This window comes from Vicia villosa, unplaced genomic scaffold, assembly GCF_029867415.1.
Source record: "Vicia villosa cultivar HV-30 ecotype Madison, WI unplaced genomic scaffold, Vvil1.0 ctg.000306F_1_1, whole genome shotgun sequence".
In the NCBI taxonomy this organism is placed as follows: Eukaryota; Viridiplantae; Streptophyta; class Magnoliopsida; order Fabales; family Fabaceae; genus Vicia; species Vicia villosa.
This window is the reverse complement of record NW_026705134.1, coordinates 23,609-49,993: the sequence shown is the minus strand read 5'-3', so window position 1 is coordinate 49,993 and position 26,385 is coordinate 23,609. Positions and strand designations below refer to the sequence as shown.

Below are 26,385 nucleotides of genomic sequence, written 5' to 3'. Positions count from 1 at the left end.
AAACGGTTTTAAACCGTTGCGTAAAATCTATAATTTAAAAAAAAAAACGGATCACTTTAAATAAGTGTTCCGGTTTGAACTTTCAAACCACACTTTAAATACCTTGAAAACTACCAGAACTCTTTTTCTAAGTGTTCCGGTATGTATTTTTTAAACCGGAAGACTTTAAAAAAGTGTTCCAGTTTGTATATTTTTGGGTGTTTTGAATTTTTTTTCGAAACGTGAAGAAAAAATGAAAAATTATAAAATATGTACTATTTATATGAGGGTATTTCGGTCCAATTTTTTTTCATGTAGGGGTAAAGGTATAATTGTAGGGGTACAAAGTAAATTTTTCGGTTTAAACTAAAGAAAAGTTGGCCCAAACTAGCACACTAAGGCCCAAATTCGAAATCAAATAAACACCAGAGGGGAGGTGCGCAAGAAGTATAGGGTTAGAGAGAGGAATTCTGGTTTGGCTGCTGGGTTAAAGGACCAACTAAACTTATAGCAAAGAAAAGAAAACCTAAAGCGCTAACCATCTCTTCTCTTGGTTGTTTTCTCTTTCTCACGTTGCTTGCTCTGTTCTTCATCTTCTTGACTCTCTCACTTTGTAACTTTCTCATCTCTCTGTAACTCCTTCTCTATCGTACACACAACAACAACGAACTTCCTCTTCATCTCTCACGAGCCTCTCTCGTTTCTAAACTCTCTCCCGATCTCTCACCTTAAAGAAATCCTCTCAAACTCTCCTCTCAGATCTTATACTCGGTTCCTATGTTCTTATTTTCAGTTTCGATTCCAAACTAGCAAATCAAGAAACATAAAATCGAACAATACTAAAAACCATCCAATGATTCGGCAACAACAACAAATCCAAAGTTTATAGCAAAAAAATATGCATACAAACATACACACAAAAGCTTAGGAAAAGTAGAACCGATACGTACCTACTCCGGTGGCTCTTTAGAAGCTGCGAAGATAAGAAAGCCAGAGATAGGTATGCTAATAGGAAGCAATTCCTATCAAGGTTCTAAACTAGGGTTTAAGCTAGGAAAGAGGAAGAACAATAAAAAGGACTTAAGATAAAAGATAAAATAAACTTTGATTTCATTTGATTGCTCTCTAATGTGTCAATGACACTACATATATAATGTTACTAATGGGCCAATAACTAAAAGGCCCAAATACTAGTGGAACCCAATTCAATAACAATTGAACTAAAATACCAACTAATATAAAACCTTAAATTAATAATTCTAATTAAACTAAAAATAATAAAATGTAACTAAATATTCTCTATCATTGTCGCGGGGTTCACTTGAACCTTGTCCTCAAGGTTCTAAAATAACTCCTGGATCCCATTGCTTAAACTGATGATGTCTCCCAAATCTAATATACACAGTTTCCATTACTCTTCATGGATTTGATTCCTTTGGCACTTGTTTCATTCTTGTCACCATTGTGATGAAAGATGATACTCTTAACTGTGGCATTCAAACAGTAAGATTTTTGGGATTTCCAGCCTCTAGAAGATCAACAGAGGTATGTCTTTGTTCAAATCCATAAAACACACTCCCATAAATCTTAGTTCCCTTGATATGCTTCAAAATATAACCATTGTAAGGTAAAATTCCAGTTTCAAGAAGACTAAACTCAACAACAAATTGCCACGGTGTGAGGAAATACGGAGGAAAAACAACTTTCGATTCAACCCATTTGTAAGCTTCTTTAACTAACATCTTATCCCAACCAACTTTCTCAACAAACTCATCACTTGCTCTACTATAAAATCCACCATTTATAGCCGATGATCCACCGAGAACTCTTCCTCGTACATTGCCAACACTGTCTTGCGAGGTGAATCGTTGTGCTACGGTCATATAGTGGTTGTCATTTTGAATCAATGGAAAACCATAGTATCTTCTATCAATCACCAAGGGATTTCCATATGGTGAACCACCTCTTTCTATGAGTAGCTGATAGGAAAATAGCAAGTGTACTATTTTTGCCTATGTAGTAGTAATGGGAAAATCCCAAGTATCGAATCTCAAGGACTGCTTGACGATACAGAGTTTCACAAGAATTTCAATTAAACAAAAGTTCAAAAGGTTGTTTTGATTGGTTTTGCAAATAATGCAAATACGCAGAATGTTAAAACGATGAACAGAGATGAGTAGGTTGCTAGGGGTCGATGAATGATTCTTCCTGTAACAACTATAGTTCTTAATGCAATAACATAGTTTCACAATCGATTACCGGTTCTCAAGAATATCTAATCCTAAGTCCTTAGTGAAAAGATCTTTGACGTCACAACCTAATTACTATGTCCATAGGTAATTATAATTGTGATCAAGCATTCCAATAACAAGAATTTCCGGTTAAGATAAAAATATCCCTAGTCCTAGGTGATAGATATTATCCTATGTTCTTACTCAAGTCAATGAACAATTTGCTGTCCAGCTTAATTTATTCATACAAATTCATTATCCGTTTTTCCGACGATTAAGGCATAAAGAACAGATGTAAGACAAACCAATTATATGAAAACCAAATTGTTATTGCATCAAATGAAATAAAGTTATCACATTCAGAATCAAGATCACCCCCTAGCAATGGGGGGTTTAGCTACTCATAAAAATAACAAAAACCATAGTGTAAATTGAAGACATTACAGATAAATGAATGAAATCCAATCTTCAATGGCAAAAGCTCATAGAATTCTTCAATCCTTGCATAAAATCTGAGTTCTCCAGCCTTCTACCATGAATTTTCGCTCCCAAATCCGTCGAACCCTTGTCCAAACGCAATCTCCTTCTTTTATTACTGTCATTCTGGGCTTTTCAGCAAAACAGGCCCAAAAATCACGTGCACACGCGTGTGGGAACGCGTCTGGTGCTGTGACACGCGTCCTAGGACGCGTTTGGGCAGAGGGGAAGTTTTCTTTATAATTCTGGCTGCTGGGACGCGTGTGGGCACGCGTCTGGTAGTCTGGGACGCGTCTGGACACGCGTGTGGACTCAGGAAACGCGTCCAGGGACGCGTGTGGGCAGGAGGTGCACTTTTCTCTTGCTGGACGCGTGTGGGCACGCGTGTGGACCTAGGAAACGCGTCTTGGGACGCGTGTAGCCAGAGAAGTGCACTTTGGCTTTTAGAAACGCGTCTGGGACGCGTGTGACCAGCATATGTGCTTTTCTTCAGTTTCTTCACTTTTTTCACTGATTTTCTCCACTTCATTCATCTGAGTCTGCAAACACTTAAACACAAAACCAAAGCATAAAATGACGAATAATGAATTAAAACATAAAATAAAATACTTCAAAGACAACTAAAAATAGCGGTAAAAATACGTGTGAAAACCACTGATCAAACTCCCCCAAACTTAAATCGTTGCTTGACCTCAAGCGACAATTACAAGAGTTGATGACCTTCAAGGCACATCGGTATTCATACGTGAGATATCCAGTTTTATTGATCAAGAAACAGTTGGTCCGGCATTCACATGACGCGACGAGTTTCTGCTCCCACTTTAAACCTTAAGCTCCCCTTTTAGATACCTCTCCAACTATGCTTTGCACTTAAGTCTCTTTCCGATTTTCCTCCTCTTTCATTCGGACAATCACATTACGGCACTGTATTTCTCATAATAATCATCACATGCATGAGACAGACCAAGACTTTATATTTTCTTTTTCTGGCACCAAACGAGCAGCATTTGCTACTTTCTTATTACCGATGAAATTTTCAAACTTTACAGTTGTATATTGTCCTTTTGGACGACGTTTGGGGATCAACCTCCTTTAGGCTGAATAACCGGGTGAGGGTTACCCAACTTAGCGAGCCGGTTGTCTTTTACCGCCTTTTCATCATTTGGTGCCCACCTTATATCCTTTTTTTTCAACCCATCATCATGCATGTGAATCTGAATTATGCCAGACTGTATCAATAAACTACTCGAGGAGTACTTCTCAGGATACAAGTACTATGGTGCAAATCTACACGTTGGACTCGTATTTCATTTAAGGAACCAAGGGTGTTTAAACAAACCTCTTCTTGTCACATTATTCCGAACTTCCTGTCCTCAAACAATCCTCCCTTCATCTCTATATACTATTCCCGGTCGCTCTTTAAGATCAAAACTCTTCAAAATTTAAAAATTTCGGTTAAAATTTGGGAGAATGATTTTGTAATTCTTACACGTATTATAGCAGCAATATAAAATAAATGCAAAGAGTAAAACCTCCCCCAAACTTGAACAAAACATTGACCTCAATGTTTTAGAACAAGCCCGAGAGAGGTGACTCACAGAGGGTAATGCACTCCATAGCTTCCACTTGAAATGCCCCTTTTATTTCCTGAAAATAAAACAAACAAACAGAGAAATTAATTATTAAAATTGTGGGTTGCCTCCCACGAAGCGCTTCGTTTAACGTCGCATGGCTCGACGGTCCATTACCCTTTATTATGGAGGGTATTTTCTATTCCTTACCTGGTTGCTTTTCACCTCCGCAACCAAAAACTCATGAAGATGAAAGGCATGGACAACTTTTCTCTTCAATTCACTTACCACATTCTTCTTGACTTTCTTAGCCTTCTTCGGACTTTTGATAGCTTCATGAGTTGTTTCTACCCGAGATGCTATGCTTGAAACTTTTTCTTGGAGCTGCTCAGGCTTTTTGTCTTTTTTTTCACTTTCTGTCATACCACCGGAACTTTGATCATTTACAACCGCCCTATGTTTCTTAACTCCTAACATCTTCAAGGTTACTTCTTCATCAAAAGATCTCAGCATTAGTGTCCCCTTTTCAATGTCGAGGTTGCAGCGGCTTGTCGACAAAAATGGCCTCCCAAGAAGGATAGGAGTTTCTTCGTCTTCCGGAATGTCCATGATGTGGAAGTCCACGGGGAATACAAACTTATCCACTTCCACCAATACATCTTCTGCTACCCCATATGATTTCTTAATGGTGTGGTCGGCGAACCTTAACTGTGTCTTACTCTCACTAATCTTTTGCAACTCAAGCTTTTTAAAAATCGACAAAGGCATTAAACTCACACTAGAACCAGAATCGAGGAGTACCTTTTTAAAAGTTATGCTATTGATAGTGTATGGTATTGCCACCGCTCTCGGTTCTTTCCTCTTTATTGGTATCTTTCTTGCTGACGAGACTAAACCTCACTTCTCAGTTGCAATCTTTTGTTCTCTTTCCACTGATCTCTTTTCGCCATCACCTCCTTCATAAATTTCCTATAAAAGGGCATGTGCTCAAGTGCTTCGAAGAATGGTAGATTTACCTCTAACTTTTTGAACAAGGCAGTGAACTTATGAAAATATTTATCTTTTGACTTCTTCTTTGTCACTCTAGAAGGGAAAGGTAGTTTGATCACCGGTTCAGCATCTTTATTATTTTTTTCTTCAACTGGTTTAACCGGTGGTATCGCAACTTCTGGTTCTTTTGGATTTTCTCTTATTTCCAAATCCACCTCTATTACCATAGGGTCATCTATTTCCTCTTTTTCTTTTTCAGATTCAGCCACTCTTTTGCTCCTTGTTGTAACTGCATTAATCTTCTCTTGGTCTTTCGAATTTTTCACAGTTGAACTCGGAAAGTTACCTTGTGCCTGTAGAGTGAGGTGTTGTGCTATTTGACCCACCTGAACTTCTAGATTTTTGATTGAAGTTGTGGTGTTCCTATGGTTGTTTCTTGTCTCTTCTTGAAACTGAGAGCATTTTCCAGCCAATCTCTCGATAGCTACTTCCCACTCCGCCTTCTGAGGGCCTTGTTGTTGTTGTTGATCTTTCCAAGCAAAGTTGGGATGATTCTTCCACCCAGGATTATAGGTGTTAGAATATGGATTATTTTGCCTCAAGAATTTGATTTCTTCAATTTGCTTGGGAGTAGCAACACAACAAACAGTTTGATGAGGACCATTGCAAATTTCACAGATTACAGGTTGAGCTTGTTGCACTTGAGCCACCTGTTGCGTACCTATATTCATAGCCTTCAATCCTTTTTCAACTTCAGCCGATATTGCATCTTCGACTCGGATTTTTGAGGTTTCCAGCTTGAGATCAATGATTCCTTCTGGTTTATTGGCACACCTATCATACAGCTCCAAATGCTCATTTGCAGCTATTGCTTCAATGATCTTGATGATACCAGAGGCTTTTGTGAAATTTGTTAAGCCTCCAGCTGCAGTGTCGATTAACTGCTTTGTCTTGATTCTCAGCCCGTTCACAAACATTTGCATCTGTTCAGTTTTGTCCATGTTGTGTGTTGGACATGCAACCAAAGTCCTCTTGAACCTTTTATAGGCATCACCCAAAGACTCACCCTCCTTTTGCTTGAAGTTCAGAATTTCATACCTTTTTCGTAGAAAAACTGACGCTGGAAAATATTCATTTAGGAAAGCTTTTTCCATCTCTCCCCATGATGTGATACTGCCTGCTGGTATCGAATAGAACCACTCCTCTGCCTCTTCTGCTAGAGTAAAAGGGAACATCCTCAGTCTCTTTGCTTCTTCGGTATGACCATCAATTTTTAGAGTGGTGCTCATGGTCAAAAATCTCTGCAGATGCTTGTTTGCGTCTTCGTTAACCTTTCCGGTGAAAGGTTTCCTTTCAAGCTGATTGATGGTGCTTGGGTGTAGGTGAACATTTGCAGCATTTACTGGTTGGTTGACAATTGTTTGTCTTCCCCCCGATATGTTTGCAGCACCGTAGTCACCAAGGAGCCTCTCAGGAGGAGGAGGATTGTAACACCCCGAATTTAATTAAATTGGTTAATTAAATTATTGAAGGATTTAAATATTTGATTTAGTCGAAATTGGATTGTCGGTGTTATTTAAGGGCGTATTTGGAATTATATAAATCGAAGTCGGATTGTCAGAAAATAATATTAAGAATAATATTATTTATAAGTCGGAATTATTATATTGAAGGAATTATTATTATAAGTGATATAATTGATTATTTGAGTTATATCTCTTATTGGGCCTAAAATTGGATGTGAAGAGAAAGTGTTAACTAAGCACAATTGGAAATGATAAATTAGGGTTTTAGAGATATGAAGAGGAGTTTGTCATTTTGAAGAGAACAAAGTTTGAAGAGAAAGAGGCGAGCAAAGAGGCAAAACTATGGAGAAGGAAAAAGGGGCTTGAAGATTTTCATCCATGATGTCAATTAAAGATGCAATTAGAGACCCATTGAGTTGCTTCAATTGATAAGGTAAGGGTGGGGTTCTTTTCCTATAATGGGGCTTATGAATAATTGTATGTGGGGAATTAGATGTGTTAAATTATTGCATTATCTTGTGTTGATAGTTGCTAGAGAAGTAGGGATTTAGGTTTTGTTGTTGCAGTGTTAAGTTGTTCCGAAACCTGAAATTGTGTGTCTTGCCGTTGCTGTTTGATTGTTGTTTGTGATAATGTTCATTGCTGTTTGTAATCATTAAACGTGAATAGTAGTAGTTGGTGGTGTAGCCCTTGGTGGTGTAGTAGTAGTTAAGAGTAAATATTGACATCATCATTGAAGCTAACACGTGAACAACACCATAGCCTGATAAAATTCAACTCAAACATTGGTCTTCTTTGTTAACAGCAAGTTCATATACAATGCACATGCTATTATTGTTTTCTCTTCTTAATGTTTTATTTTATTTTATTTTGTTTCAATAATCATGGGCTAGTATATATATTGTTTTATAATGCAAGCTGTGAGATGTGATGACTCGCAGTATGCTTTTAATTACATTCTGGTTCTATTCGCATTACTGTGCTTGCTGTTAGTTTCATTTCTCTCCATTTGGTGTGCATGCTGTTAGTGAAATATATGTATATATATAAAACAATATATATATATATATATATATATATATATATATATATATATATATATATATATATATATATATAAATGGAAACATATGGCTATGGAAATGAACCATGGTTTAGAGATTGAATATTATTGAAAGCAATATTATATAATTGAAAATCGTGAAACATTAGAAATTATAGAACAGTGTATTCCAAAGAGTCCCGTTTTATTGAAACAGTCGAATTAAGCGGTTTATTTAGTTGTCCGGAATTTGATGAAAATTTACGTGGTAGCTAAGTTTAATTAGTAGATTAACATGGTGGTGTTATTTTGTTGAAATTGTGATATTTTACGAATCGACTGAAATTGTGTTTGGTTTAAATATTCTTTATAAATAAATTATAATAATTTAATAGAATTGTCAATAGAGTTGTTAGAGTTGTCAATAGAGTTGTTAGAGTCGACAATAAGTTGTTGAAGTTGTTTTGAATTATTAAGAGTCATGTTTTTATTTGTTTTGAGTAATTCTGACATGTTTAGAGTTGTCAGTGTATAACGTCGGTGTTCGTTTTTTTTATTAGAACCTTAACAATTCATATTTTTTTAACCGTAACTCCGTTTGAGTCTCCGTTCGAGGCGTTAGAAAGCTAGCGTGATATTCTTTTTAATAAAAAAGGTTTTGAGCAATAGAATGCTAGAAATTGGAAATGGAGTATAAATTGAAGTGAATTAAATTAATATAGTGTGATTATTAATTGGTTGATTTAATTAATAGTTGAATTAATTTCAATGTGTTTAATTGATTAGAATATAATTTGGAATTAGATTAACTATTTGGTTTGTCGGTAAATTACGATATTTTGAGAATTTATCCGTAATTGTGTTTTGATTGAATATGTATGTTGAGAAATATATATTATTATGTCAATGATGTTGTTTTGATATTGATTCTCTGTGGGTAGTTGGATAGCATTAATTTTAATGATTAATTGCTTGATTTTAAATGTGTATGTTCATATATAATTGGCAAAATGAGAATTAACATGAGATAGTATGGTTACTAGTGTTAATTGGATTTTGTGAATCGTAATTGATTATTTGACCTTTTATATGTGAATGATATGTATGTGTTGTGAATGTTGTGTACAATTGGTGGATAATTCATCGAGTTGAATTATTGTGATATGCTAAATATTAAGATGGTAGAGATGATCTTAATTGCATATGTTTGATTAACATTGTACATACATTCATATCATGGATGCCTTGAAACAAAGGTGGTTTGCTTTGAAACATAAGCGTGGCTTAGATTCTAGAGTGAATCGGAAAGCGGTAAACTATATGTTTACATTTGGTGGCTTTGATCTTGTCCGGATCTGAAGCGTGGCTAGATTCTATATGAATCGGAAGCGGTGGAACTTTGGGTCCACATTGGGTACCACATGCATAGAGTCACATGTCTTGCATTGAGTCACATTGAGGTTAAGTGATGTTTGAATATATGCATTTATGTGATTGTCATGTGTACATGAGATGTGATAATTGAAATTGGTGATGTTTTGATATATAATTGGTTAAACGTGTGAATATGTGATAATGATGGATTGTGTATATATTTGGGATAATAGTATTGAATCTTTTGAGTATTATACTATTGAATTTTGTGCTTACTTGAATATGTGAAATTTATTAGATGATACTATTCACATGATTATGACTTGTTGTGTGATGAAAAGTATGTGAGATTAATGAACTGTAGAAGTATGATGTGTATAGTAGCTATTGATACTTGTGATGTGATGATTTTATATGTCTGAATCCTAGCATGCAATTTATCATATGCCCACTTATATGATTTGATATCTCACCCTTTTCTCTTGTTTCGCCGTTGCCTTTATATTGGCAACGTGCAGGTATTCAAGTATGAAGATTTAGTTGCCGTTACTCGAGTCGGTTGTCGCTCTGATACGTAGCACTCTGGGGGGAAAGATTTATATTATTGTTGATGTTGCTATTTAATCGTTTCATTTTGGTTGGACAAAATGTTAAGTTAACTGAAGATATTTTATTGAATACATTCTTAAGTGATTCCGCTGTGTTTTAATAAAATAAGTTATTCTATTTTAAATGTGCTATGTATCCGCTTTATGCGACGAGGTGATTTGTTTTGTTTTGATTATGTGACGCCTCATTTGTTTATTGAGAAATTTTGAAAACTCTGATTTTTATATATAATTGCCGGGTAGAAATGGGGTGTTACATTAGTGGTATCAGAGCAGGTCGGTCTGTTCGGCCAAGTTGTCGAGTATGTTGAGTTTGTACGACAGTTGAATGCTGTCGGTGTTTTATCCTTTAGTACGCGACATGTGTGTGAAGCACTGTTAGTACTTATTTGTTTTGTTGCAGGAAGTAGTTTGACGATAAGTGGGGGAGAAGCCTTGCTTCTCGAAGAGGTTTCTGTTGTAAGAGAATCTGATATGTCGTCGATAAGCGACGATGCAATTATTGTTGAGAGTTTTGGATGTTTACGGATTCGAAGGCGACGTGAAGCTAAGAATGAGTTTGGGAGCTACCATAAAGATTATAGATGCTTGACGTCGATGTTACAATTTTGGATAACATTGGAGATTGTATCTTGGGTTTCGAGTATCAGTTGGACGTACCGTTTGAGCCTACGAAGAGGTGAAGTTGTATTCTACTTTATGGAAATGTGTAATCCTGTTGAATAAGAATGGTTATAACCGCAAATGTCTGAAGCGAAATTAAGCAGAACTTGTTGTTGATGATTAAGATGAGAGAACGAGATGTTCGGTATTACAGATGATTTGAGTACTGATGACTTTTAAGGAAGAGTGAAGTAGTAGTGAAGAAAAATTCAGACTTAGGGATGATAGAAGTCGTATTTGGGATGCCAAAAGTGGCGGTGTGTATAAAAGGACTGTATGGAATTTATATCGCCAGTTTATCGTGAGGATGACTTCGGTTCAAAAAAAAAATTGTGTGATGCTAAGTGATTATGAATTAGACTTTTTTTATTATGTTTGGACGTCGAGTCTCATTGACAAGATCGATTGATAAGGTAAGATGTTGTAGGAATTGTAAAAACCTAAAGTGAATCATTGGATTACGTCGTGTTAATGGATTTAAGTGGAAATTCGGAAAGGATGTTATTTTGATGTAACAACGATTTATACTCCACTAAGGTTGTCGGATACTAATTGGCAAATTGGGGAACTGATCACCCTCAATCTATTGTTAATGGTAGACGAAACTCGTGTTGGACGTTATAGATTTGTCTTGTTGTCTTAATAGTGTAGAAAGAATATCTATATTTTATCGTGAAGATAGTCGCCCATTAGTTTGTGTAGCTTGGTAAGAGGGATGGTTGAGTTAGAATTAGATGAGATTAACAATCGGTGTGGTACGTTTTATGCAAGCGAGTGTCACAAAGTGAAAGATTGGAATTATCAAGTAAACAACGATGTGAGGATGAGTATTGAAGAAAGTTTGTATTGGATCGAGAATTTGTGAACCATATAAGTGGACGGAATTTTATCGAGAATGGTGACTTAAAAGAGAATTATCAGAGTTGATCAGCGGGAGCCTTAGGTGACACTGTTGTTGTAAGGCTTGAGGGAGTAAGAAACTATATGCCAAAAGTCGGTAAAGATGAGTTATCTTGATATTTGGATTGGTGGACTGTTGGAATAAGTGTGATGCGCCAAAATACTGCATTGAGTCGTTGATTATTGCAAAACTGGTAAAAACTGTAATGTGTTTATGTTCATGAGAATCATTGTTGTGACGAAGAGGTAGTGATCGAAGTGTTACCAAGCGCGATTTGGAGATTGATATTTGGATACGAGGTTTGTGTTAGGATGGTGTTGAGCCAATTTTCGAGGACGAAAATAATCTAAGTGGGGGAGAGTTGTAACACCCCGAATTTAATTAAATTGGTTAATTAAATTATTGAAGGATTTAAATATTTGATTTAGTCGAAATTGGATTGTCGGTGTTATTTAAGGGCGTATTTGGAATTATATAAATCGAAGTCGGATTGTCAGAAAATAATATTAAGAATAATATTATTTATAAGTCGGAATTATTATATTGAAGGAATTATTATTATAAGTGATATAATTGATTATTTGAGTTATATCTCTTATTGGGCCTAAAATTGGATGTGAAGAGAAAGTGTTAACTAAGCCCAATTGGAAATGATAAATTAGGGTTTTAGAGATATGAAGAGGAGTTTGTCATTTTGAAGAGAACAAAGTTTGAAGAGAAAGAGGCAAGCAAAGAGGCAAAACTATGGAGAAGGAAAAAGGGGCTTGAAGATTTTCATCCATGATGTCAATTAAAGATGCAATTAGAGACCCATTGAGTTGCTTCAATTGATAAGGTAAGGGTGGGGTTCTTTTCCTATAATGGGGCTTATGAATAATTGTATGTGGGGAATTAGATGTGTTAAATTATTGCATTATCTTGTGTTGATAGTTGCTAGAGAAGTAGGGATTTAGGTTTTGTTGTTGCAGTGTTAAGTTGTTCCGAAACCTGAAATTGTGTGTCTTGCCGTTGCTGTTTGATTGTTGTTTGTGATAATGTTCATTGCTGTTTGTAATCATTAAACGTGAATAGTAGTAGTTGGTGGTGTAGCCCTTGGTGGTGTAGTAGTAGTTAAGAGTAAATATTGACATCATCATTGAAGCTAACACGTGAACAACACCATAGCCTGATAAAATTCAACTCAAACATTGGTCTTCTTTGTTAACAGCAAGTTCATATACAATGCACATGCTATTATTGTTTTCTCTTCTTAATGTTTTATTTTATTTTATTTTGTTTCAATAATCATGGGCTAGTATATATATTGTTTTATAATGCAAGCTGTGAGATGTGATGACTGGCAGTATGCTTTTAATTACATTCTGGTTCTATTCGCATTACTGTGCTTGCTGTTAGTTTCATTTCTCTCCATTTGGTGTGCATGCTGTTAGTGAAATATATGTATATATATATATATATATATATATATATATATATATATATATATATATATATATATATATATATATATATATATATATATATATATATATATAATGGAAACATATGGCTATGGAAATGAACCATGGTTTAGAGATTGAATATTATTGAAAGCAATATTATATAATTGAAAATCGTGAAACATTAGAAATTATAGAACAGTGTATTCCAAAGAGTCCCGTTTTATTGAAACAGTCGAATTAAGCGGTTTATTTAGTTGTCCGGAATTTGATGAAAATTTACGTGGTAGCTAAGTTTAATTAGTAGATTAACATGGTGGTGTTATTTTGTTGAAATTGTGATATTTTACGAATCGACTGAAATTGTGTTTGGTTTAAATATTCTTTATAAATAAATTATAATAATTTAATAGAATTGTCAATAGAGTTGTTAGAGTTGTCAATAGAGTTGTTAGAGTCGACAATAAGTTGTTGAAGTTGTTTTGAATTATTAAGAGTCATGTTTTTATTTGTTTTGAGTAATTCTGACATGTTTAGAGTTGTCAGTGTATAACGTCGGTGTTCGTTTTTTTTATTAGAACCTTAACAATTCATATTTTTTTAACCGTAACTCCGTTTGAGTCTCCGTTCGAGGCGTTAGAAAGCTAGCGTGATATTCTTTTTAATAAAAAAGGTTTTGAGCAATAGAATGCTAGAAATTGGAAATGGAGTATAAATTGAAGTGAATTAAATTAATATAGTGTGATTATTAATTGGTTGATTTAATTAATAGTTGAATTAATTTCAATGTGTTTAATTGATTAGAATATAATTTGGAATTAGATTAACTATTTGGTTTGTCGGTAAATTACGATATTTTGAGAATTTATCCGTAATTGTGTTTTGATTGAATATGTATGTTGAGAAATATATATTATTATGTCAATGATGTTGTTTTGATATTGATTCTCTGTGGGTAGTTGGATAGCATTAATTTTAATGATTAATTGCTTGATTTTAAATGTGTATGTTCATATATAATTGGCAAAATGAGAATTAACATGAGATAGTATGGTTACTAGTGTTAATTGGATTTTGTGAATCGTAATTGATTATTTGACCTTTTATATGTGAATGATATGTATGTGTTGTGAATGTTGTGTACAATTGGTGGATAATTCATCGAGTTGAATTATTGTGATATGCTAAATATTAAGATGGTAGAGATGATCTTAATTGCATATGTTTGATTAACATTGTACATACATTCATATCATGGATGCCTTGAAACAAAGGTGGTTTGCTTTGAAACATAAGCGTGGCTTGGATTCTAGAGTGAATCGGAAAGCGGTAAACTATATGTTTACATTTGGTGGCTTTGATCTTGTCCGGATCTGAAGCGTGGCTAGATTCTATATGAATCGGAAGCGGTGGAACTTTGGGTCCAAATTGGGTACCACATGCATAGAGTCACATGTCTTGCATTGAGTCACATTGAGGTTAAGTGATGTTTGAATATATGCATTTATGTGATTGTCATGTGTACATGAGATGTGATAATTGAAATTGGTGATGTTTTGATATATAATTGGTTAAACGTGTGAATATGTGATAATGATGGATTGTGTATATATTTGGGATAATAGTATTGAATCTTTTGAGTATTATACTATTGAATTTTGTGCTTACTTGAATATGTGAAATTTATTAGATGATACTATTCACATGATTATGACTTGTTGTGTGATGAAAAGTATGTGAGATTAATGAACTGTAGAAGTATGATGTGTATAGTAGCTATTGATACTTGTGATGTGATGATTTTATATGTCTGAATCCTAGCATGCAATTTATCATATGCCCACTTATATGATTTGATATCTCACCCTTTTCTCTTGTTTCGCCGTTGCCTTTATATTGGCAACGTGCAGGTATTCAAGTATGAAGATTTAGTTGCCGTTACTCGAGTCGGTTGTCGCTCTGATACGTAGCACTCTGGGGGGAAAGATTTATATTATTGTTGATGTTGCTATTTAATCGTTTCATTTTGGTTGGACAAAATGTTAAGTTAACTGAAGATATTTTATTGAATACATTCTTAAGTGATTCCGCTGTGTTTTAATAAAATAAATTATTCTATTTTAAATGTGCTATGTATCCGCTTTATGCGACGAGGTGATTTGTTTTGTTTTGATTATGTGACGCCTCATTTGTTTATTGAGAAATTTTGAAAACTCTGATTTTTATATATAATTGCCGGGTAGAAATGGGGTGTTACAAGGATTCTCACCCATGGTTTCTTCTTCACTTTCAGACTCTGAATCGGAATGAACTGACACAATTTCCTCTTCAGGTTCTAGATTAGCCAACCGAGCTTGTCTACGCCTTGCATGCAAAGTTCTTTCAATTTCTGCGTCAAAAAGAAATTCAGCTGAGGCCTTACCTCGCATACACAGATTAGACAACTATTAGAATTAGGAAAAATAAATAGTGCAGAAAATAAAATTTTAGTCGCAGAGCAACAAAATTTTAATTGAAATAAATTTAGAACTCTATAATCTTCGGCAGTCCCCGGCAACAGCGCCAAAAACTTGATAGGAAAATAGCAAGTGTACTATTTTTGCCTATGTAGTAGTAATGGGAAAATCCCAAGTATCGAATCTCAAGGACTGCTTGACGATACAGAGTTTCACAAGAATTTCAATTAAACAAAAGTTCAAAAGGTTGTTTTGATTGGTTTTGCGAATAATGCAAATACGCAGAATGTTAAAACGATGAACAGAGATGAGTAGGTTGCTAGGGGTCGGTGAATGATTCTTCCTGTAACAACTATAGTTCTTAATGCAATAACATAGTTTCACAATCGATTACCGGTTCTCAAGAATATCTAATCCTAAGTCCTTAGTGAAAAGATCTTTGACGTCACAACCTAATTACTATGTCCATAGGTAATTATAATTGTGATCAAGCATTCCAATAACAAGAATTTCCGGTTAAGATAAAAATATCCCTAGTCCTAGGTGATAGATATTATCCTATGTTCTTACTCAAGTCAATGAACAATTTGTTGTCCAGCTTAATTTATTCATACAAATTCATTATCCGTTTTTCCGACGGTTAAGGCATAAAGAACAGATGTAAGACAAACCAATTACATGAAAACCAAATTGTTATTGCATCAAATGAAATAAAGTTATCACAATCAGAATCAAGATCACCCCCTAGGAATGGGGGGTTTAACTACTCATAAAAATAACAAAAACCATAGTGTAAATTGAAGACATTACAGATAAATGAAGGAAATCCAATCTTCAATGGCAAAAGCTCATAGAATTCTTCAATCCTTGCATAAAATCTGAGTTCTCCAGCCTTCTACCATGAATTTTCGCTCCCAAATCCGTCGAACCCTTGTCCAAACGCAATCTCCTTCTTTTATTACTGTCATTCTGGGCTTTTCAGCAAAACAGGCCCAAAAATCACATGCACACGCGTGTGGGAACGCGTCTGGTGCTGTGACACGCGTCCTGGGACGCGTTTGGGCAGAGGGGAAGTTTTCTTTATAATTCTGGCAGCTGGGACGCATGTGGGCACGCGTCTGGTAGTCTGGGACGCGTCTGGACACGCGTGTGGACTCAGGAAACGCGTCCAGGGACGCGTGTGGGCAGGAGGTGCACTTTTTTCTTGCTGGACGCGTGTGGGCACGCGTGTGGACCTAGGAAACGCGTCTTGGGACGCGTGTAGCCAGAGAAGTGCACTTTTGGCTTTTAGAAACGCGTCTGGGACGTGTGTGACCAGCATATGTGCTTTTCTTCAGTTTCTTCACTTTTTTCACTGATTTTCTCCACTTCATTCATCTGAGTCTGCAAACACTTAAACACAAAACCAAAGCATAAAATGACGAATAATGAATTAAAACATAAAATAAAATACTTCAAAGACAACTAAAAATAGCGGTAAAAATACGTGTGAAAACCACTGATCAAACTCCCCCAAACTTAAATCGTTGCTTGACCTCAAGCGACAATTACAAGAGTTGATGACCTTCAAGGCACATCGGTATTCATACGTGAGATATCCAGTTTTATTGGTCAAGAAACAGTTGGTCCGGCATTCACATGACGCGATGAGTTTCTGCTCCCACTTTAAACCTTAAGCTCCCCTTTTAGATACCTCTCCAACTATGCTTTGCACTTAAGTCTCTTTCCGATTTTCCTCCTCTTTCATTCGGACAATCACATTACGGCACTGTATTTCTCATAATAATCATCACATGCATGAGACAGACCAAGACTTTATATTTTCTTTTTCTGGCACCATACGAGCAGCATTTGCTACTTTCTTATTACCGATGAAATTTTCAAACTTTACAGTTGTATATTGTCCTTTTGGACGACGTTTGGGGATCAACCTCCTTTAGGCTGAATAACCGGGTGAGGGTTACCCAACTTAGCGAGCCGGTTGTCTTTTACCGCCTTTTCATCATTTGGTGCCCACCTTATATCCTTTTTTTTTTCAACCCATCATCATGCATGTGAATCTGAATTATGCCAGACTGTATCAATAAACTACTCGAGGAGTACTTCTCAGGATACAAGTACTATGGTGCAAATCTACACGTTGGACTCGTATTTCATTTAAGGAACCAAGGGTGTTTAAACAAACCTCTTCTTGTCACATTATTCCGAACTTCCTGTCCTCAAACAATCCTCCCTTCATCTCTATATACTATTCCCGGTCGCTCTTTAAGATCAAAACTCTTCAAAATTTAAAAATTTCGGTTAAAATTTGGGAGAATGATTTTGTAAGTCTTACGCGTATTATAGCAGCAATATAAAATAAATGCAAAGAGTAAAACCTCCCCCAAACTTGAACAAAACATTGACCTCAATGTTTTAGAACAAGCCCGAGAGAGGTGACTCACAGAGGGTAATGCACTCCATAGCTTCCACTTGAAATGCCCCTTTTATTTCCTGAAAATAAAACAAACAAACAGAGAAATTAATTATTAAAATTGTGGGTTGCCTCCCACGAAGCGCTTCGTTTAACGTCGCATGGCTCGACGGTCCATTACCCTTTATTATGGAGGGTATTTTCTATTCCTTACCTGGTTGCTTTTCACCTCCGCAACCAAAAACTCATGAAGATGAAAGGCATGGACAACTTTTCTCTTCAATTCACTTACCACATTCTTCTTGACTTTCTTAGCCTTCTTCGGACTTTTGATAGCTTCATGAGTTGTTTCTACCCGAGATGCTATGCTTGAAACTTTTTCTTGGAGCTGCTCAGGCTTTTTGTCTTTTTTTTCACTTTCTGTCATACCACCGGAACTTTGATCATTTACAACCGCCCTATGTTTCTTAACTCCTAACATCTTCAAGGTTACTTCTTCATCAAAAGATCTCAGCATTAGTGTCCCCTTTTCAATGTCGAGGTTGCAGCGGCTTGTCGACAAAAATGGCCTCCCAAGAAGGATAGGAGTTTCTTCGTCTTCCAGAATGTCCATGTTGTGGAAGTCCACGGGGAATACAAACTTATCCACTTCCACCAATACATCTTCTGCTACCCCATATGATTTCTTAATGGTGTGGTCGGCGAACCTTAACTGTGTCTTACTCTCACTAATCTTTTGCAACTCAAGCTTTTTAAAAATCGACAAAGGCATTAAACTCACACTAGAACCAGAATCGAGGAGTACCTTTTTAAAAGTTATGCTATTGATAGTGTATGGTATTGCCACCGCTCTCGGTTCTTTCCTCTTTATTGGTATCTTTCTTGCTGACGAGACTAAACCGCACTTCTCAGTTGCAATCTTTTGTTCTCTTTCCACTGATCTCTTTTCGCCATCACCTCCTTCATAAATTTCCTATAAAAGGGCATGTGCTCAAGTGCTTCGAAGAATGGTAGATTTACCTCTAACTTTTTGAACAAGGCAGTGAACTTATGAAAATATTTATCTTTTGACTTCTTCTTTGTCACTCTAGAAGGGAAAGGTAGTTTGATCACCGGTTCAGCATCTTTATTATTTTTTTCTTCAACTGGTTTAACCGGTGGTATCGCAACTTCTGGTTCTTTTGGATTTTCTCTTATTTCCAAATCCACCTCTATTACCATAGGGTCATCTATTTCCTCTTTTTCTTTTTCAGATTCAGCCACTCTTTTGCTCCTTGTTGTAACTGCATTAATCTTCTCTTGGTCTTTCGAATTTTTCACAGTTGAACTCGGAAAGTTACCTTGTGCCTGTAGAGTGAGGTGTTGTGCTATTTGACCCACCTGAACTTCTAGATTTTTGATTGAAGTTGTGGTGTTCCTATGGTTGTTTCTTGTCTCTTCTTGAAACTGAGAGCATTTTCCAGCCAATCTCTCGATAGCTACTTCCCACTCCGCCTTCTGAGGGCCTTGTTGTTGTTGTTGATCTTTCCAAGCAAAGTTGGGATGATTCTTCCACCCAGGATTATAGGTGTTAGAATATGGATTATTTTGCCTCAAGAATTTGATTTCTTCAATTTGCTTGGGAGTAGCAACACAACAAACAGTTTGATGAGGACCATTGCAAATTTCACAGATTACAGGTTGAGCTTGTTGCACTTGAGCCACCTGTTGCGTACCTATATTCATAGCCTTCAATCCTTTTTCAACTTCAGCCGATATTGCATCTTCGACTCGGATTTTTGAGGTTTCCAGCTTGAGATCAATGATTCCTTCTGGTTTATTGGCACACCTATCATACAGCTCCAAATGCTCATTTGCAGCTATTGCTTCAATGATCTTGATGATACCAGAGGCTTTTGTGAAATTTGTTAAGCCTCCAGCTGCAGTGTCGATTAACTGCTTTGTCTTGATTCTCAGCCCGTTCACAAACATTTGCATCTGTTCAGTTTTGTCCATGTTGTGTGTTGGACATGCAACCAAAGTCCTCTTGAACCTTTTATAGGCATCACCCAAAGACTCACCCTCCTTTTGCTTGAAGTTTAGAATTTCATACCTTTTTCGTAGAAAAACTGACGCTGGAAAATATTCATTTAGGAAAGCTTTTTCCATCTCTCCCCATGATGTGATACTGCCTGCTGGTATCGAATAGAACCACTCCTCTGCCTCTTCTGCTAGAGTAAAAGGGAACATCCTCAGTCTCTTTGCTTCTTCGGTATGACCATCAATTTTTAGAGTGGTGCTCATGGTCAAAAATCTCTGCAGATGCTTGTTTGCGTCTTCGTTAACCTTTCCGGTGAAAGGTTTCCTTTCAAGCTGATTGATGGTGCGTGGGTGTAGGTGAACATTTGCAGCATTTACTGGTTGGTTGACAATTGTTTGTCTTCCCCCCGATATGTTTGCAGCACCGTAGTCACCAAGGAGCCTCTCAGGAGGAGGAGGATTCTCACCCATGGTTTCTTCTTCACTTTCAGACTCTGAATCGGAATGAACTGACACAATTTCCTCTTCAGGTTCCAGATTAGCCAACCGAGCTTGTCTACGCCTTGCATGCAAAGTTCTTTCAATTTCTGCGTCAAAAAGAAATTCAGCTGAGGCCTTACCTCGCATACACAGATTAGACAACTATTAGAATTAGGAAAAATAAATAGTGCAGAAAATAAAATTTTAGTCGCAGAGCAACAAAATTTTAATTGAAATAAATTTAGAACTCTATAATCTTCGGCAGTCCCCGGCAACAGCGCCAAAAACTTGATAGGAAAATAGCAAGTGTACTATTTTTGCCTATGTAGTAGTAATGGGAAAATCCCAAGTATCGAATCTCAAGGACTGCTTGACGATACAGAGTTTCACAAGAATTTCAATTAAACAAAAGTTCAAAAGGTTGTTTTGATTGGTTTTGCGAATAATGCAAATACGCAGAATGTTAAAACGATGAACAGAGATGAGTAGGTTGCTAGGGGTCGGTGAATGATTCTTCCTGTAACAACTATAGTTCTTAATGCAATAACATAGTTTCACAATCGATTACCGGTTCTCAAGAATATCTAATCCTAAGTCCTTAGTGAAAAGATCTTTGACGTCACAACCTAATTACTATGTCCATAGGTAATTATAATTGTGATCAAGCATTCCAATAACAAGAATTTCCGGTTAAGATAAAAATATCCCTAGTCCTAGGTGATAGATATTATCCTATGTTCTTACTCAAGTCAATGAACAATTTGTTGTCCAGCTTAATTTATTCATACAAATTCATTATCCGTTTTTCCGACGGTTAAGGCATAAAGAACAGATGTAAGACAAACCAATTACATGAAAACCAAATTGTTATTGCATCAAATGAAATAAAGTTATCACAATCAGAATCAAGATCACCCCCTAGGAATGGGGGGTTTAACTACTCATAAAAATAACAAAAACCATAGTGTAAATTGAAGACATTACAGATAAATGAAGGAAATCCAATCTTCAATGGCAAAAGCTCATAGAATTCTTCAATCCTTGCATAAAATCTGAGTTCTCCAGCCTTCTACCATGAATTTTCGCTCCCAAATCCGTCGAACCCTTGTCCAAACGCAATCTCCTTCTTTTATTACTGTCATTCTGGGATTTTCAGCAAAACAGGCCCAAAAATCACATGCACACGCGTGTGGGAACGCGTCTGGTGTTGTGACACGCGTCCTGGGACGCGTTTGGGCAGAGGGGAAGTTTTCTTTATAATTCTGGCAGCTGGGACGCATGTGGGCACGCGTCTGGTAGTCTGGGACGCGTCTGGACACGCGTGTGGACTCAGGAAACGCGTCCAGGGACGCGTGTGGGCAGGAGGTGCACTTTTCTCTTGCTAGACGCGTGTGGGCACGCGTATGGACCTAGGAAACGCGTCTTGGGACGCGTGTAGCCAGAGAAGTGCACTTTGGCTTTTAGAAACGCGTCTGGGACGCGTGTGACCAGCATATGTGCTTTTCTTCAGTTTCTTCACTTTTTTCACTGATTTTCTCCACTTCATTCATCTGAGTCTGCAAACACTTAAACACAAAACCAAAGCATAAAATGACCAATAATGAATTAAAACATAAAATAAAATACTTCAAAGACAACTAAAAATAGCGGTAAAAATACGTGTGAAAACCACTGATCAGTAGCACAGAGAAGTTATGTGATAATGTAGCAGCTAATGGACAACCACATGTTCCACCTCCAACTATAATGTAGTCATATGATTTAACTGCTACTTCTTCAACATATGATGTCATGCGCCATTGTCTTTTACCTTGTTGTGAGCATAAACATTTTAAGATTGAAGAGATCGTTAGAGGCTTCATATTGCTAAAGAAAATTTTCCGATTCATCTTCAAAGCCATTTGATTCCACTGTAAAATATAAATACCATAACACCACATTCTCCACGATTCCCGTGGCCAACAAAAAGCTTTGTCAGGTGGCCATTCCATCACTGAAAAGGAAGCCGACACCGACATACGTGACGAAACTGAAGAGTTGTTGTCGTGACAATACCACATATGCAACAAAACTAGTTTGACAACCACGATTCATTTTCCATGACGCAACACTGCCGGTCCGGTGGCTCTGGTGGTGGTGGAGGATTTTCATTGACATTAATATTCTCAGGTGGTAAAACAATTAAAATATATATAAAAGGCTTATATGCTTTAGGTAGTGTCGTTGTATAAACAATTTCTATAGCTTGTTTCACCGCAGACCACTCAACCAGTCTATCATTTAGGAAAAGCACCATAGTGATTTTCTTGGCAGCATAGTTAGCATTAGACACATAACCATTCAGCTCAAAAACTGAAGAAGACGGATCATCGTCTGAAGCTTTAACTTCAACCAGATTGCGAGCAGCTGAGACCCCATAAACTGTTCTTATGGAATCGAGCCTTGAAGATGTGACCTGATAAGGGCCAAAATGTCGATTTTTTGTGTATGTAAATAATGGCACTTATAGATACTTTTGTTAATACCGTTTGAATAATACCTCGTTTTGTGTATAAATACGTATACTTTGTGAATAGTTGTATTTTCATATACTTTTATACCATTTGATAGTTTTTCCTTTGTTTTTATAGGTATTGATGCTTATTGGAGCCTTGAGGAATAAAGTGTCAAAGGCACGGCTTCGATTTCGCAATTTTGGTGAAAGCCCGCTTAGCCACCATCAAGCAGACTTCCAAAGACTCAAAATAAGGATGACCAAAATCATCATTTTGGTTTCCATTCATTCATTATTGGATAGATCATTGAATAAGCTTTCCAACACTTCGAACCGGACGCAATTCGGAGTTACGGTTCTCGAGTTATGGCGAAAACAAAATCTGATTTTTAGCAGACTCCGCTAAGCGGACTCTGTTCCTCTCAGCGGACCTGCGGATTTTCAAACTTGTTAAAAAGGGGAAAAATCACATTTTTAGGTTATGGGTTGGGTATTTTGGAGTCCCAACACCATCAACTTCATTCTTAGATCAAAATTAGCTTAGAAAACAACTTCGGAGGTTGCATACGGATGATTGGGGGTGGATTGAGCATCGAACGGAGCTGACAAACCGGGAGATTTTCGGTTCATTTCTCTTCTTCTTTCTGCATTTCTCTTTGGTTGGGTTTTGTTTGTATATTTACTTGAATCTTATGTATATTTACCGAATATAATGTTATATTTAACTTGCTTTACGAATCTATGTTAATGTTGTTCTGGATTTTTGCTCTATGCTGGGGATTTGGGGTGCTTTGGAGATAAACTTATTTAATCCTTATCTAGGATGATTATCTGTTGGTTCTGAACTCTAGAGATAGATTTAGAGCTAGCATTCATCGATTGTATCAGTACTTAATGCTTTCGTGTTTGAGCGGCGCGCGAGAGATCGCCGACGCGAGAATACGGATGTTCTTGTGACTTCGCGTTAGAGACAACCTTAGTTGTGAGATGATCTCGTTTGTGCTTCAGAGATGGACGCTTATGTGAGAGATACGTGATAACATAGATGAGTATCGTAGGTTAAGTATAATGGGTTGGTAAGTGTATGTTTGTGAAGAGTGGATATATTTACATTCCTGATAAGTTATTTCTCTTCTAAGAATGTGTTTATTCTTTTCCTGTCTATATCTTTGTTTACTTTTAGCTCATTCAAACCAAAGCTCGAAACCATAGAAACTATTGTATGACATCTCTCCATCTCTGAGGACGATAATTCCCGGATTAGTATTTCTAAATCTTTTTTTGTTGCTTGCCCTATACTGCATTCAACAAAATGGCGCCGTTGCCGGGGATGGTTCTGATTGCATCGCAATAGTTTCTGTGGTCTTGAGCTTGGTTAGGACACTTTCTTTATGCTTGTGCGGTGAGACGTCACCATGGCATGACAAGAGGAGGCTACTTTCCAAACACCGAAACAATAAAGGCGTCGAGCTAACGACGTAAAACAAGAGCTTGTTGGGAGGCACACCAACGGTTGTAAATGTTGTTTATAATTAGGATAAAGAAGTATTTAGGTGAAGTGGAGGAAAGTTGGAACAGCTATTTCTGTTTTGATTTTTCAGGTTTTTCTGTCATCCGCTAAGCGAGCCTAGCTCTGCTAAGCGATGACAGTAAAATTTTGTTTTCTTGCTTTGTACCAGTGGGGTTCCTATTCCACTTGGTTCACTCCTTTTTCCCACTTTCACCAAGGCTATTTAGTAGTAGATACTATTTTTATTTTTCTAATTCCTTTATTGGTTGTTTGTACTTAAATTTTGTTCGGTGATTCGAAGATTTTTGAGGTGATTTTCCAAAGCTTGAGTGTTTCAACTTGCAGATGTATGGTAGGATATTGTTTTTGAAGTTGTATCATTCAAGGTACTCATTTATTGCTTTCTATAACATAACATGTTTAGGAAACTTTTCATTTGTACAATTACCACACAATTCATTCTTTTGCATTACTTGTTTGTTGATTGAATCTCTTTAGTTCCCAAACCATAAATGTGAGGAAGCTTTCCATTGTTTACATATGCTGGAGGCCACAATCTTTGTTTTAACTGGATTTTATTATGCTTAATCTTTTGTTTATGTTGATTTTATGAAAGCATGAAAAAGATCAAGGCATTTTGTTTCATTTTGAGCACAACTACAAAAACCAAATAGTCAATTCACCTTGTGAGTGTGTGATCATTTGTTAACCCTTTTGAGCCTTTTTATCAATGTCCATGTTGTTTTTGCTAAATGCTTATCTTTGAGTGTTTAGTTCTCATTTTTGCATGGATGATTGATTCTTTGTTTTCTTGAACCCTCAACCATGATTTTTGGTATGAATTTTTACCTTGCCTTAGAAAGTAGGGAGTATTCATATGATGATGTGGTTGAATTCAAGTTAGGGAGAAAAATGATTATGCACTTATTTGGTTGTTGCTATGAAAAGAAAGAAAAAAAAAAGTGAAAAGAAAAGAAAAAGAAAAAAAGGAGAAAAAGTTTTGAAAAAGAAAAAGAAAAGAGAAGTTAATAATTGTGCTAATAAGTATTGTGATTGGTTTGAGAAACTTGTGGTTAAGGAAGAAGTTTAATCGAGATTTTGTTGCTTAGGACTTTGGTCGATTGATCACTCCCTTAGGTTTAGGCAAGTTTTTGTTTCGATTAGCCTTAGGACATATCCCTTGTTTGTTAACCAAGCCACATTACAACCTTGAAAAGTCCTTGTGATTCTTGCTTTAATATCTTCAATGTGATTTTTGGATGAATGCATAATTTAATCTTTTGTTTGCAAGATTGTTGGATGAGTGTTAAAAGTCCTTCACCTTTGTGTGTTCTTCATCCATTGATGAAATTTTTGCTAGGTGTGATTCATGAGTAGCATGTATTGTTTTAGAATGTTTTGCATGATTTTTGTACTTAGGATCCGTTTCGTTCATATGTTTTCGTTGTAGGATAGTGGTAAGTATTGACTTTGTTTATACGTTTTTGTATTGAGCCATACAATTGTTTTTGATTTCAAAACTTGTTGATTCACAATTCTTTGGTTTATTACTTTTGATTCTTTGATTTATTTGACATTGTTTGAGGACAAACAAAGTTTCAAGTTAGGGAGAGTTTGATAAGTGCCAAAATGTCGATGTTTTGTGTATGTAAATAGTGGCACTTATAGATACTTTTGTTAATACCGTTTGAATAATTCCTCGTTTTGTGTATAAATACGTATACTTTGTGAATAGTTGTATTTTCATATACTTTTATACCATTTGATAGTTTTTCCTTTGTTTTTATAGGTATTGATTCTTATTGGAGCCTTGAGGAATAAAGTGTCAAAGGCACGGCTTCGATTTCCCAATTTTGGTGAAAGCCCGCTTAGCCACCATCAAGCGGACTTCCAAAGACTCAAAATAAGGATGACCAAAATCATCATTTTGGTTTCCATTCATTCATTATTGGATAGAGAATTGAATAAGCTTTCCAACGCTTTGAATCGGACGCAATTCGGAGTTACGGTTCTCGAGTTATGGCGAAAACAAAATCTGATTTTTAGCAGACTCCGCTAAGCGGACTCTGTTCCGCACAGCGGACCTGCGGATTTTCAGACTTGTTAAAAAGGGGAAAAATCATATTTTTAGGTTATGGGTTGGGTATTTTTTAGTCCCAACACCATCAACTTCATTCTTAGATCAAAATTAGCTTAGAAAACAACTTCGGAG

At 36.3% G+C, this 26,385-nt stretch overlaps 1 pseudogene; it reads right to left on the bottom strand.

Annotated features, from left to right (window-relative positions):
• Positions 1-1,371: 1,371 nt before the first annotated feature.
• LOC131626565 (protein HOTHEAD-like) lies at positions 1,372-22,187 on the bottom strand (annotated as a pseudogene).
• Positions 22,188-26,385: the final 4,198 nt, after the last annotated feature.